The 14,240-nt window shown below is 32.1% G+C and overlaps 2 protein-coding genes across 2 annotated transcripts in view; one reads left to right on the forward strand and one right to left on the reverse strand.

Annotated features, from left to right (window-relative positions):
* Positions 1 to 14,240, reverse strand: part of LOC148276783 (uncharacterized) — a 166,793-nt gene that overhangs the window by 120,317 nt on the left and 32,236 nt on the right. The window lies entirely within an intron of this gene.
* rhea (Talin_middle and talin-RS domain-containing protein rhea) overlaps positions 8,291 to 14,240 on the forward strand; it is an 87,593-nt gene continuing 81,643 nt past the window's right edge. Inside the window, exon 1 of the mRNA XM_088233750.1 lies at positions 8,291 to 8,402. The gene's annotated coding sequence lies outside the window, so the exon portion shown is untranslated. The remainder of the gene's footprint in view (positions 8,403 to 14,240) is intronic.

The following is a 14,240-nucleotide window of genomic DNA, read 5'->3' on the forward strand; positions in this document are numbered from 1 at the left end:
ATCAGATAAACCAAAATCTTAAGTCTGGTCATGTCAAAAGCAGACAGAACCAAAGGGCATGTATGACAAGATGTATTTTTTTTTTTAAGGAATAACCCTCTAAGCCTCTATATTGGGGCTTGTCAGTAGGTGGGATAGAGGGGATATGAAAGGAGGTAACGTAAAAATACACTATGAATGTCGAAGAAGCTAGGAATGTATGCCAGGATAGACGTGTGTGGCGGTCTATTCTTTCTGCGTACCCCTGCGGTGAAATGACGCGATGGTAGTAGTAGTAGTAGCTTTAGTTACGATATAACCTTTCTGAGCTTAAGGCGAAAATCAATCGCCGGTTCCTGGTAGGGGTACCTGGGATACCCCAATTAAAATGCTTTAAATACGACTTTAAATAAAAATATATCAGTAGTTATTGTCATGGTAGTGTTTATAACATCGTTTCATTATATTTCGAGTTTTCTGCGAAATCCATAATTTTTTTCATAAAATACAGTTGCGAGGGGACGCTTTATGGCAGCGCGCTGTTCTCTCTGCCTCTGGCACACGTTGAATAACCAGAATTGACAAAAAGTCTTGGAGAAGCTGGAAGCAACTCCACTTTTTGAGCGAAATGCTGTGTATATAAGGATTAGAGATACTTAATTTGTTAAAACTGAAGAAACTCAGTAGTTTTATATTTCGTTAAATACATTTGAACGTAGTTATGCACAATTCCACAATTTTGAAAAAATTGAATATTGGAATTTTCGGGTGCAGTAAGGTCAATGAGGAAGTTCAGAGGTTTTTAAAAAAAAAAATATTTGTTAATAGACTGTTAAACTAAGTAAAAATTTATTTTTAAAAAAAATATATATCGTATTATCGGCGCTACGATTTTTCAAAGACTTGTATTTCTGAAATAACTCCGCGTGTAACGTCAGAGGTTCATTTCCGCTTATTCTCATTCAGTTCTTCCCATTGGTCCAGAAGCGACAAGCAGACCGGAAATCTTCCATAGCTCTCAGATCATAGGTTGATTCACATGAACCAGTGACGTCATTCAAAGTAGTGCGTTTTTATCAAAATATTTGTTATTATTTTTTCTGTACGTTTTCAAGAGACTTTGACGTACAATTTAATGCTCTAATTTTTACCCCGCGTAAGAAAACATTTTTTGTATCCAATTTCCCGTAGGGCTGAAGTTCCTCATTCGATGTTCTGGTAAAAACAGCCAGGCCGCTTTCATACAAAAAAAAAGTAATAATCACCTTCTGAAAATAGGTTCGTTCACAAAAACTGCATTTCTCAATTTGCAAAAAACACCCACACCACTAGAACAATCTTATGGTACTTAAAAATCATATAAATTGGTCAAATACATAGTTAGATTCTTTTTTATAACATAAAAAAACTAATGTATTCATTGATTATCATTTGTAAAAGTCAAAACCATTCCAACTGATGCGTAGATATTATTATTCACTAATTCCACAAAGGTACTATTATCTCAGTTTTACTTTTCCATAACTGGCTGCTTTCTGCATAACTACGTTTATTTTTTATTTTTTTTAACCTTTCTTTTTTTTGCATATTTTAGATCTTAATTTTGATTGGTAGTTTTAATTTTTGTTTTGTAGATCTAATTTTTTATTTTTTACATTTATTTTGTTTTATTTTAATTTTTTATCTTGTTTTGGTTGCATTTATGAGCACCCACTACTTTTATATATTTTTCTAAAGTTTTAAATATATTCAAGTAAATGTTCTTTAATTTGATTGTACTTTTTTCTGTATTGTTCTACATTTAAAAAAAAATATTTTAATTATTTTATTTGGTTTCAGGAACCAGTCCACGGCGTAAAACTGATCATCTTACCTTCACGTAACAAAAATTATCAAGATACGCTGCGATAGGTGTCCCAATGCAGTGCCCTATACACCATTATGTGCGGAAAGGTAATGATGATGATTATTGTTTGGTTTTGTTGAGTTTTTTTCTTTCTTTCTTCCTAATACTGTTTTTTTATTTTTTCAAAGCATCAAAAACAAAATAAATATATGTTCATTATTTTATATGTATTCAATATTATGTCTGTACCTTTTATTTGAATCTTAATAATAACTTATGTCTAAGCACTCGAAGACAAACTATTATTTAATAGTTTATCGGGACAAATGTGTTTTGATACTTTATATTTTTATTCTAGTAATGTATTAAAAGAGTTATAACATGTATACTTTATTGAATAAAGACTCTACTATAAAAAAAGCAGTTTTTACATATACTAAATTTAGGCTAATGTAGTTTTATCGTAAATGAATCATATTGTTATACTAGAAAGTAAATTTATGTTGATCTGTACGTTTATTATCTTAACAAATAAATACGAAAACAATGTTCAAATACTTATTGATTAAAATTATTTGACAAGGGATATCATCTTAAGTCGTTTTAAATTAAATCTGCTTTTCCGACTGCATCCATCTACCGAAATTTTCCAAAACTTTTGTAAATCATCGTCATTGGGTGGGTACTCATTGTGACACTTTAAACATAATAAATATAAATTCAAATGCTATATTTCAAATTACCTCCCACGTATGATAGGAAAAACTCGTAACATATTGTTTTTACAAACCAATTTTTTGTGACATTTTCGCATTTTATTGTGTAAATAATAAAAAATATTTAAGTAAAGCACTTTTTTTGCTTTACCTACCTACTAAATTCAAAGAAAACTGAAACGTAAAAGAACACCAATTATTTTTATCAAAAATTCGCTCCAATTCCTCGAATTTTCTATGGTTATTGTTTCGTAATGTCAAAAATAGGCGCTAAATGATTTGATTTGGCGGCTGATTAAAATGTATTGTCAATTATTTGAAGCATCGACAAATATTTAACATAATTGGTCCAATTGATTCGTCTGTCACACGATATTTAGTGTATTGTGCAATATAATACAAATCAGCAAGCTGACAACATGCAAACATGTCCTAAAATGGTTCTTAGTTCCTAGTCCGTAGCAGTGATGAAACTATTAGCATTAGCATTGTAAAATAATTATAAAAAAATAATAGCGTTATGAAATGCTAAGTGAAGTTGCAAAATACGATGAATGTCTACGGATTTTTTGGTAAATATATTGAATTAATACTAGATTCGAAAGGCACATACCTTTTTATCTACATGTGTTTTTTTAATGTAATAGTCACCGAAATTAAGCGCCTAGGATCGGACAAAGGTGTGGAAGCTTATAAAGGGGGAGGGGGGGTTATGTAACAGAAATATTTTGATTAAAAATAAATCAATTATAATTACACTTATATGTTTATAAATTTGTATAAACCACTTTGATTATGAGTTAACACTTCGACCGGTTTCGAGGTTACTACCTCATTGTCAGTTATTTAACAAACTTATAATTACTCGCTATGCTATTTATATTAAAAAATATAAAATATTGTAACTCATAATCAAAGTGGTTTAAACAAATATATAAACATATAAGTGTAAAATGTCAAACCACAAAGTGAAAAATGTTTTTGATTACAATAACTTACCATAATTATTGTTTTTTTTTAGTAAAAAAGGAAATATTAGCCACTCGGTTACAATTGTGTCTTTTTAGCAACATTTTTATTTTTATTAGCGAATCGATGTTTAAAAAAAGAAAAGGTTTCCTTAAGAGGTATATTGATTTATTCAAATGTTTTTTTCATATTTATGTCATGTTTTTCCACAAACTTAATGCCGATTTAATAAATAATATGTTTTAAAAAATTGTTTTAACAGGGGCGTATAACATAATGTTGTATAACTAATATTTTTTTACGTGTAATTTTAATATAAATGTCTTTTTAATCATTAACATTTGTGATTTCAAAATATTTATCATCTTCTTTAGCCTTGTTCTCTACGGATGGATTAAAGCATCTTATAAACGTTTTCACTCCTTTCTATCACTCGCTTCTATCATCCATGTTTTACCAACTACCGAGAGAATGTAGTCGGCTCATCTTTTTTGTGGCCTTCCAACACCTCTTTTGTTTTCCCATAGTCTCCAATTTGATGACATTGATTTGATGTTTAATCATCAGTGTGGTCATATATGAAGCAAAGCGTAGTCGCATTCATAAACCCCCTGATTCCTTTCTTTTCTAAACCCACGACAAGATTCATGATAACACTCCAGGAGGCATCCGCAGTAAATGGCCCAACTAACTCCATTGCTTCCGCTTAATGACAGATGTCACCGGAGTTTGCTAGGTGCATTAGCTTTATTTCTTCATTCCTCGCAAAGTCAGAATATCACACACCAAAGATTGTTTTGAGACACCTATTCTCAAAACTCAGTATTTAGCTATTTTGGGCTCTAATGGGGTGCCACGATTCACACCTACAGATGAGAATCGGTGTGATGCAGGCGTTATACAGGCGGCAATTGTTTTTCACTGAATAAGTATCCGACCTCCAGACCGCTTTAATACGGAAGAATGCGGCGCTTGCTAATCTTAACCTCACTTCCTGTTCTTTTGTAATTAGTTTGATCTAACGGGTATTGCTAATAAAAATATGTCGATCGAAGCTAAGATGGCAGTGCGCAACGGATTTTTAGTCCCAACACGCATGGAAGTAAAATATGAAGCTGGCAGAAAAAGGATGAAAGTAGAGTGAACGCTGTCGAAATGTTATCTCCTTAAATCAATTTATAACAGGGTAGCGAATTATGAAATCAGAAGAGAGTGCAAATCTAAGACAAGTATAATTGATAACATTAAAATAGGATCACTGAGATGGTTTGGTGATGTGGAACGAATGCATGACGAAAAAATGGTATAACAGGTATATATGGCAAGCTCACGCTGTATCATTGTATTCTGGTAACGTAGGACGAGGACGACAAATGAAGACGTGTCATGATCAGATAAACCAGCAATTTAAGTCTGGTCATGTCAAAAGCAGGCAGAACCGAAGGGTATGTAAGACAAGATGTATAATTGTGGAAGAAGCTAAGAATGTATGCTAGTATAGACGTGTGTGACGGTCCATTATCTCTGCCTACCCCTATGAAGAAATGGCGTGATGATGGCAGTAGTAATAGTTTAAATTAAGTAATAGCATTTTTAATGCTGTGATTTTTTGGTTAGCGTGCTAATAAAACATAAATAAAATAGCATTAGTCACCGGTCTGCAGGTTACGCCCACGGTATGGTGTGTTGGTATTGTAATAATGTAAATATTCGGAGTTGTGGCGTCGGAATTCACCGTGTGTATAATTTACACGGATCGGTCAATGGTAGTTAAAGGATTTTGTGTAGTTTAACAGCGTCACAGGATGTTACCTCAGTTTTTTCGAGATAGTAAAATGATTTTAGCCGCAGTCCACAATTTCCTCCTGATAAAATGTGCATGTGTGGGAACGAGCGGTATTACAAGGATGGACGAACGGAAAATTAAAACTAATAAAAATACTGTAAATAGATTACAACGCCAGCAAACATAATTTTAAAACTGACATAAGGCGCACCATAATTATTTTTTTTAAAATTAAATTAAAAAATAAATATTAGTCAATTGCGTCTAAAAAGACAAAAGGTAAAAACCAACACTTTAATTTTTTATTAGCGAATTGATCTTTAAAAAAAAGAAATGGTCTTCTTACTAGGTATATTGATTTTTTAAAATGTTTTTCAATATTTAAATAGCTATTTATGAGCTAACTTCTTCCACTCCTTGAGTATGCAGATGTATGTTATCTAGATGCTAACTATGAATTACTTAATAAGTTGGAAGGATTACAGAATGTTTATTTACGTTATCTTTAATCTTCACAAATTCGACCGAATAACCGAATAACCGAATATCGCACGTAACTACTCTGGCCCAGTTCAGGCATAGAAGAAACATTCACATTCTATAACTTCTTCACAATATTGTTAATAATCCCACCTCACCTGTTTATCTGAGAAAGCTTTTCCAGCCTTTATTACAACATGGACTATCTTTTCCTTCTAGTGATGAGAGAACACTGTTAATAACCTTTTACCGCTATAATTTTCTTGCCTCCTCTTTCACAGTAGCAGCTGATCGGTTGTGGAATAATCTATCCACTAATGTCAGAGACGCCCCTTCTTTATTTACATTTAAATCAAGATTGAAATATCACTATCCAAATATTGAAGTGTTCCTTTCTTCTTCTTTTTTCCTTAATTTATTTTTTGTTTTTAATTTCATATAAAATTATAGGATAAAGTATAATTCCTTAGAATATGTCCATGTACTGGTAATTTTCTCAAACTGAACGGTTTAGGTAGGTAGGAAGAAGTTGTTTTAAGGCAATATAACCGCTTTTTTAGGTTTATTTATTGTATATGTAAATAAAGTGTAAAAATACAAAAAAAATATTAATAAATATGTATAAGTTTTTTTTTAAAAAACGATGGTTTTCTTACTAGGTATATGTAGGTAAATGTTTTTGAACGTACTAAATCCCATATTTCAATTCTTACTTTATCTCTTTGATCTATATTTGGAAAAGTCTTCAGGAGGTTTAAGTGAGTTTAATAAAAATAAAATAAATGGATTCAATAATACGTTATAAATTTCCAAGTAAATTTTTCACAATTATTATGTTTTAATACGGGCACAGCCTAAAAAGTCATAATACGTTAGTGAATATGAATAGAAATGTAATTTGAAATGAATAAATAAATAATAATTTTAAAGTTCTAGTCAAACTTTCTAGTGACAACTTTAATGTGTGGGAGCAAAGTATGGAATTGGAAAAATAATGATGAAAGTAGGTTAAATTCTGTCTAAATGCGATCCTTCGGGTGAATGCGTGGTAAAACTATGTTTGATAGGTGCACAAATGTTGAGATCCGTGAATAACGTAAGGCTGAAACTTGCATTATCGACAGAATCAAGGAATTCTGCGTTGGTTTGGACTTGTAAAGCAAATGGACAGCGAAAGAACGACTAAAAGGATCTACGATGCAAATGTTGATGGATGTAGAAAACGAAGAAGACCGGAAAAGACATGGCACGATCAAGTCCACCATATACTTGAAGATGGACACGTCAAGAGTATGAATAATCAGCGTGCGCGCGCGAGAAGATGTATGGATGCAGAGAAAGCGAGGTCTGTATGCAAAGACAGAGTGATATGGTGATCTATCCTCTCTGCCTACCCCTACGGGCTACGAGGAAACAGCGTGATGGTTTTTTGTTGATGTACAATATTAAAGCACAAAAATAAATTAAATTAAATGCCTAGTGTCGTCACTATGAAAACAAGTTTCATAAATATGAACTAAAAATAACTCAAACCAGCCAATAACAGGTCATAAGCACTGTAAATGCGTATAGACATGATAATATGCATGGACACAATAGAAAAAAGGTCTGTATAAAACAATTTTGTAAATAAATGAGAACAAAAAATTACGTTACATAAATATGACTAGGCTTCATACCGTCCATGCGCTCTGTAGCTGCAAGACATGATGTTATCTAGCTGCTATCTGTTATTGAATTAAATTATAATTGGATAAAAAGAACTTGAATCCCAACCGTCAATACGCTATGTAGCAGCAAGACGCGTTGGGATATTTATTGTACAGCGCCCTTAAGGTGATTTTCACAAAAATGGCGCTACATAAATTATCCACAATAATAATAATAATAATAATAATATACGTAGTGTACCTACGTGTCGTATATAAAAAATATATCTACAAGTTTTTTACAAAAAAATGTTGGTGTTTTACAATGAGGAACTTCAGCCCTACGAGAAATTGGATAATAAAAATGTTTTTTTGCGCGCTGTAAAAATTAAAGCATGAAATTCTCTGTAAAATTTCTTTAAAATGAGCGAAAAAAATGAACATTTTACTAAAAACGCACTACTTTGATTTACGTCACTGGTTCATATGAACCATTTAATTTTATGAAAGCATTGAACAATATCCAGTTTGGTCACCGAAAACGAACCAATCGGAAGAATTATCATAGAACATCCTCTGACGTCACACGCGGAGTTATTTCAGAAATACAAAACTTTAAAAAGTCATAGCGCCCACAATTCGATAAATAAAAATAAAAATTTGGCTTAGTTTAATATCCTATTAACAAATAAAAAAAAAGACACCAAACTTTCGTAACACAAAACTAAATTACCAATTACTTATTCTGTAATTCCAAAATAAGTCGTAAATGTTTTATTTATTGATTTTTTTCAATATACGACATTGAAATGTGAGCGTGTGTGACAGGCTTCTTAAAAAAGCTTCCGTATTTCTACCGCCAGATGGCTCTGCCGTCGCAGTTTTGTTAGTAACCGATCTAAGGGCGTGTAGTGAGAGCAAGTGTCAAAGAATAAATGTTTTTACGCGAATACTTTCGCTGATGGCGAAAAAAAACGGTGAGTGCTTATTATTAAATGTGCGTCCTCAATATGTGTCACGTTCCCCGGCCCGTCTCGGCCGAGGTTCGCCGATAACGGCTCCCGAAGATGCATCTGGCCATCAGTGGGATGGTGAACGCCATCTTTGATTCGGAGTTTCCTAAGCAAAATTTGGGTTTATGTTATCGATTTCCTTCGCTCCCTTTTATTTTCTACCCCAGACGCAAACTTAACAGGATGATCGATCGCGTTACACCCCCAAAAACAACTTTCGCTAATTAAAAAGGCCATTTAAATCGGTTTGAAATACCCGATGACAGCTATATTCTCGCAAGTTTTCCAGATTCCAATAAGAACTGCTTTGATGTTTTTATCTTCTTGGCGGATTTGTCAACTCTCTTACACAACCGAAGCGTGAAGCCAACTCGTGCTTATTGATTTTATGCATTTTGCCTTCATTTTGTGTGATTTTTAAGTAAATTTATGACAATGTTTTGCTCGGGCGTCCTTCGAATGTTTGCCCGTTCTGACATCAGTGTTTTTAAATAGAAATGAACTGATTCATATGTTGTAAACGTTAATTTCTCGGTACTATTAAAAATATTGGCAAGTGTTTTATTAGTTAACTCCTCCAATTCGCTTCTAAGTTAACTGAAATAGTTTATTTTATTCAAAAATCTATAATCCTTCGTACAAATCGACCCCTTGAATCTCTTGACAGAAAAATAAAAATGTCCGATTGATGCATAGATAAAATGAGATAAATGTTCCATATTTAAATAAAAATGTAAATGTATGTATATTGCACAAGCGCCTACTCACTTACGCATTTAATTTAAACCCTTTTTCATCCAGTGTCTTTTAAAATTGACGCAAATTTCCAACCTTATTAAAAATAATTACTGTACCAAATGACACATTTCCTGTTAAATATTTAAGGGAAATGGAAAACCTCATTGAAATATAAATTGATCAAAATTTTTTTTAGCATGTCTAAATTTTTGTAGATGTGTAGCAATCACAAATAACTATCGACGTACTAATAAGCGACGTGATAACAATTTCTCACCATGGTTGTTTATCGTATTCGCGATCACAATGGAACATCCGGGAACACTTTAATTAAATTTCAAAATATTTACGTTTCGCGACGCATAATCCTGCGCGCAATCACATATTTGAATTTCACCGGTGTAAATATGGAAAATTTTCCAAAACTGCTATTTTTATTTATTTATTAATTATTATAATTAATGCAATACGAGTCGGAATATGGAATTTGACTTGTCCCAGTAATGATGGAACATCGATTATACCATTTAGTATGCCGAACATATATATGGAATCAATATTAGTTCTACGTTTTTGTAGACTAGGAATATTGAACATTGACTATATCAGCATAAGAACAATTACCTCTCTCTAGTTCAAGCATCCACGCTACTTTTCGAAGCTAGCGATGTTAGACTGGTTCAATGTGATTTATACGATTCACGTAGAATCGAAACCAGACCACTATTCTTGGAGGCATATTCTAGAAGATGGCGAACAGTTGAGCAATAAAGAGTTTTGATTATATGGACATTAGTAAAATCAGACGAAATTCTTTTAATGAAGCCATGTCATTTCAGTGATTTATTTACTGTATTATCTATATGCTCGTTGTATGTCAGTTTATAGTACAAAACAACTCTTAAATCTTGTATATATGCTTGCTTGCTTGTTTATTAATTTAACTTGCTTATTTATTAATTTTACTTAAAAATGTCTTTCTTGCTTACCGTAACACTTTATTTATTTATTTATTCATTCAAAATTACATAATTAAATATTTATGATCTTATCAAGGCTTTTTAGGCTATGCCCGTGCCAAGCCACAATAAATAACAATAAAAATACATAGTAAAATTAATTAGATCAAATTATAATGACATAGAATCACAATCTATTGTTTGCTTTACAGAATTTATTTCAAAAGCTTATATCTTTGCATTTTTTGTTTATATGCTTACTGTTTTTTCTTGCATACCTTTGTTATTATTGTTTTTTTTTTTTTTTTTACAATATATAACTTTTTATTATATCCCTTTTAACTAATTTCACATATTTTTCGGTATATTCTGTGTTTATTATTTAGTATGTTAGCATGTATTTCATTTTTATTTTTTGTAAATGCCTCTTGGGCGTTAATGAACAAAATAAATAAATAGACTTAACTACATCAATTTTGGAATTTCTATTAGGTACTCGAAGGAAATCGGTTGTTTTGTTCTATGAAATGACATTATTTTGCATTTTTAAATATTTTTTATTAAATGAACTCAAGTGGGGATGGGTTAAAATCGCCATAAATTACATTTAAATTGTTGTTTTTTTATACCAGGAAGTTTTGCGAGGTCGAATGAATGTATGAATTTTTAAATGACAAAGAATCGTGCGTTTTCTACCTTGCATGGCGTCGGAGTGAGTACCCATGTGTATTTATAACATTTAATATATTAACAATTTTTTTGAATATTTACAAATGTTTGTAGACAGGCTGAATTTCCTCCCTATTACGAACTAAATTTTTCGCAACGGAATAAAAACATTTTAAAATAGGGATATGGAAATCTAGGCATTCACAGGGATTATATAGTTTGACTTCCACATTTCATCAACTCTTCCATCTGTTGACTTTTGTCAAGTAAAGGAGCTGAATCATGCTGGTGAGATTCATCCGGCTGAACCATTGCACCTACTAGATAGTTTTAATCTACAATGTTTTGGGTAGGTCCAAATGTCTTAAATTTTGTTATTTTACTTTTTTTTTTTTGCACCACAACAGGCCAGGAGGCCTAATTACAGTGGTGAATTACATCACAGAGCACCCAGGCTTGAGAAAAATCACATTATAATTTTTGTGTTCTCACCGGGAATCGAACCCGGAACCTTCCGTGCGTGAATCAAGCGTCTTGACCACTACACCACGGAGGCCGCCAAATTTTAATATTATTTTGGTTTCTCATTTATTTTATAAATTTATTGCATAAAATTAGTATACATATTTGATAACGGGGAATCTATATAAAGCTAATGAATACAAAATGAAAACAGAGTGTTTTCTGTTTATGATAGTCTCCATCTAACATGGCTCAGCCTGTTCTAAGATGGAGATTTTTTATCTTTTGGAGCATAAGTAGTCCTATACTAATAAAACAATAACATTGAAAAAAAACTAAAATTACTTTTTTTTTAAATGCCTAGCTAATCAAATGTAAGAAATTAAAAATCGTTTTTATGCAAATATAAAGTATACGGAAGGTGTTGACCTCGCTCTTTCACGACATTGGTCGTAGGGAGTCAGAAAAGTTGATGCATGCCACGGATTGGAGAACCTTACTGGATGTCAAAAATAAAATATAAAAAATAAGGAATAATTTAAAAAATATACATTTATAGATGACAACCATGAAGTTTCGCATAAATAAATTGTCTATGTTTTTATGAATGTATGTATGTGTATGCGCATGGGTGTATGTACGTGTGTGTGTATGTACATGTGTATATATGTGTATATTTATATATACATGTGTGTATATATGTGTATGTCTGTATGTATATGAATCAAAATGTGTATCCGAATAAGTTTATATTTTGTTTGTCTGTGCTCTATATTAATTTGTTAAGTATTATAATATATTAAAATGTAATTGCCTAGCTTGGAACGGGGTATGTACCCTTGTTAGCTGGGCAAAGTGAATATGGAATTGTATTTTGATAAAGAGTGTGAATAAATAAATTTAAAAAATTTAAAATATAAAAATACTTCAAAATATAAATAATATGTGTACCAATTGATGACAGGATTACGAATGATGAAATCAGGCGAGAGTGTAAATCTGAGTCAAGTATAATTGATAAGATTAAGAAAGGGTCTCTGACATGGTTCGGTCACGTAGAACGAATGGACGACGAAAGAATGGTAAAACAAGTATATATGGCGAAAATGAACGGCAACGCGAGACGAGGACGACCGAGGAAGACGTGGCATGATCAGATAAACTAAAATCTTAAGTCTAGTCATGTGTCAAAAGCAGACAGAACCGAAGGGCATGTATGACAAGATGTATGAATGTGGAAGAGGCTAGGATTGTATGCCAGGATAGACGTGTGTGGCGGTCCATTCTCTCTGCCTATCCCTACGGGGAAATGGCGTGATGGTAGTAGTAGTACCAATTATATAAAGTACGTAAGTAGTAAGTTAATGCAAGGTTTAATGCTAAGTATTTTTTTTGTCTTTCATTATAAATTCGTAGCATTGAATATTTTCTTTAGATTTTATTCATTAATGGTACATTAAAAATTTCAAAAAGTTCTTGTGTTGGGAATGTTGATGTCTAGACTTTTATAATATTCCTTTCTCTAAAATGTTCTTCATCTCTGTTGTTATATGTTGATATTAACGGCTCCGTTGGGGGGGTTGAATCCAGTCTTTGTCTTCAAGAATTTGGACAATCTCAAAACATTGTCAAATGAGGAAGTTCTGTAGTTTTTCAATTTTTTTTTGTTTGTTAATTGACTATTAAATTAAGCCAATCAAAAATGTATTAACATGTCGTATTATCTGCGCTATGAATTTTCAATTTTTCGACTTGTATACATTTTTATTATTTCCATTTTTCTGTTATTATTTTGTACATTGTTTTGATTATTTTGCATATTGTTTTAATTACTTGTATATTGTTTTAATATGTAAATAAATATTTTTGATTTATATATCGAAGAGTCCCGACTTAACACGGAATTTTCTAACAAGTCGGGACATAAAAAAACATATAATTGTGTATTTTATGCATTAAATAAATAAAAAAAAAATAAAAAAAATAATTAATACTTGTATTTATGAAATTACTCCGCATGTGACGTCCGTTCAGACGCCTCTCCCACTTATTTTCTGTCAGCTCTGCCGATTGGTCCGTTTACGGAAAGTAAACCGGTTATCTTTCACAGCTCTCTTATCATTGGCTGATTCATATGAACCAGTGACGTCGTCCAAAGCAGTTCGTTTTTTTTTTTCGTACTTTTTCAAGAAACTTTGCCGCACAATTTAATGCTCTAATTTTTACCGCGCGCAAGAAAACATTTTTGTTTCCAAATTCCCGTAGAGTTGAAGTTCCTCGTTATTTCAGTTCGAGGATGGCGTATCTCGAAGCATTTTTGCATAACAACATCCATATATTCTTTGAAATAAGAGTCAGTGCTATATTACCGTCTGACGTCATTGCGACCCGTGAAGATCTTCTGTGACGAATGAGTATATATTATCATAAATGCACTTACACCTTATGAGGTCATATTGACATCATTGCAGTGGGCGAATAATGTTAATGCTAATTTCTGATTAAGTAACAAACAAACTATCTCGCCGTATTCCCGTAGGGGTAAGCAAAGAGCATAGAACGCCACACAAAATATTAAAGTACTGTACAAAACTCTGATCAAACCAATCCTGACATATGTCCATGAAACCTGGGTTATGGTAAAGAATCAGTGGCGAACAGTAATTTCTTTTATAGGTAATCTACAAAAAATGTTAATTAATTTATTTATATACGTACATAAGTTTACTGTACATTATTTAAGACATTAGTCCCAACTCCATTGGACTAAAAGTCCTGTGTTGAAATATACATAGTATTTACGAAAAATACATAAATTACATGCAGCGTTAGAGGGGATGCAAACACCACCATGCCCCAACATGCACTAAAATAGGTTAAAAAAATATTTAGCGATATGTTGCAGAATGTGAGGTGGTTAAGCTTAGAGGTTGAAAATTACACGATTGGTTACCTTTTAAATCAATTTTTTTAT

This window comes from Micrasema longulum, unplaced genomic scaffold, assembly GCF_059751315.1.
Source record: "Micrasema longulum isolate JH-2025_06_02 unplaced genomic scaffold, ASM5975131v1 h1tg001146l, whole genome shotgun sequence".
Taxonomy (NCBI): Eukaryota; Metazoa; Arthropoda; class Insecta; order Trichoptera; family Brachycentridae; genus Micrasema; species Micrasema longulum.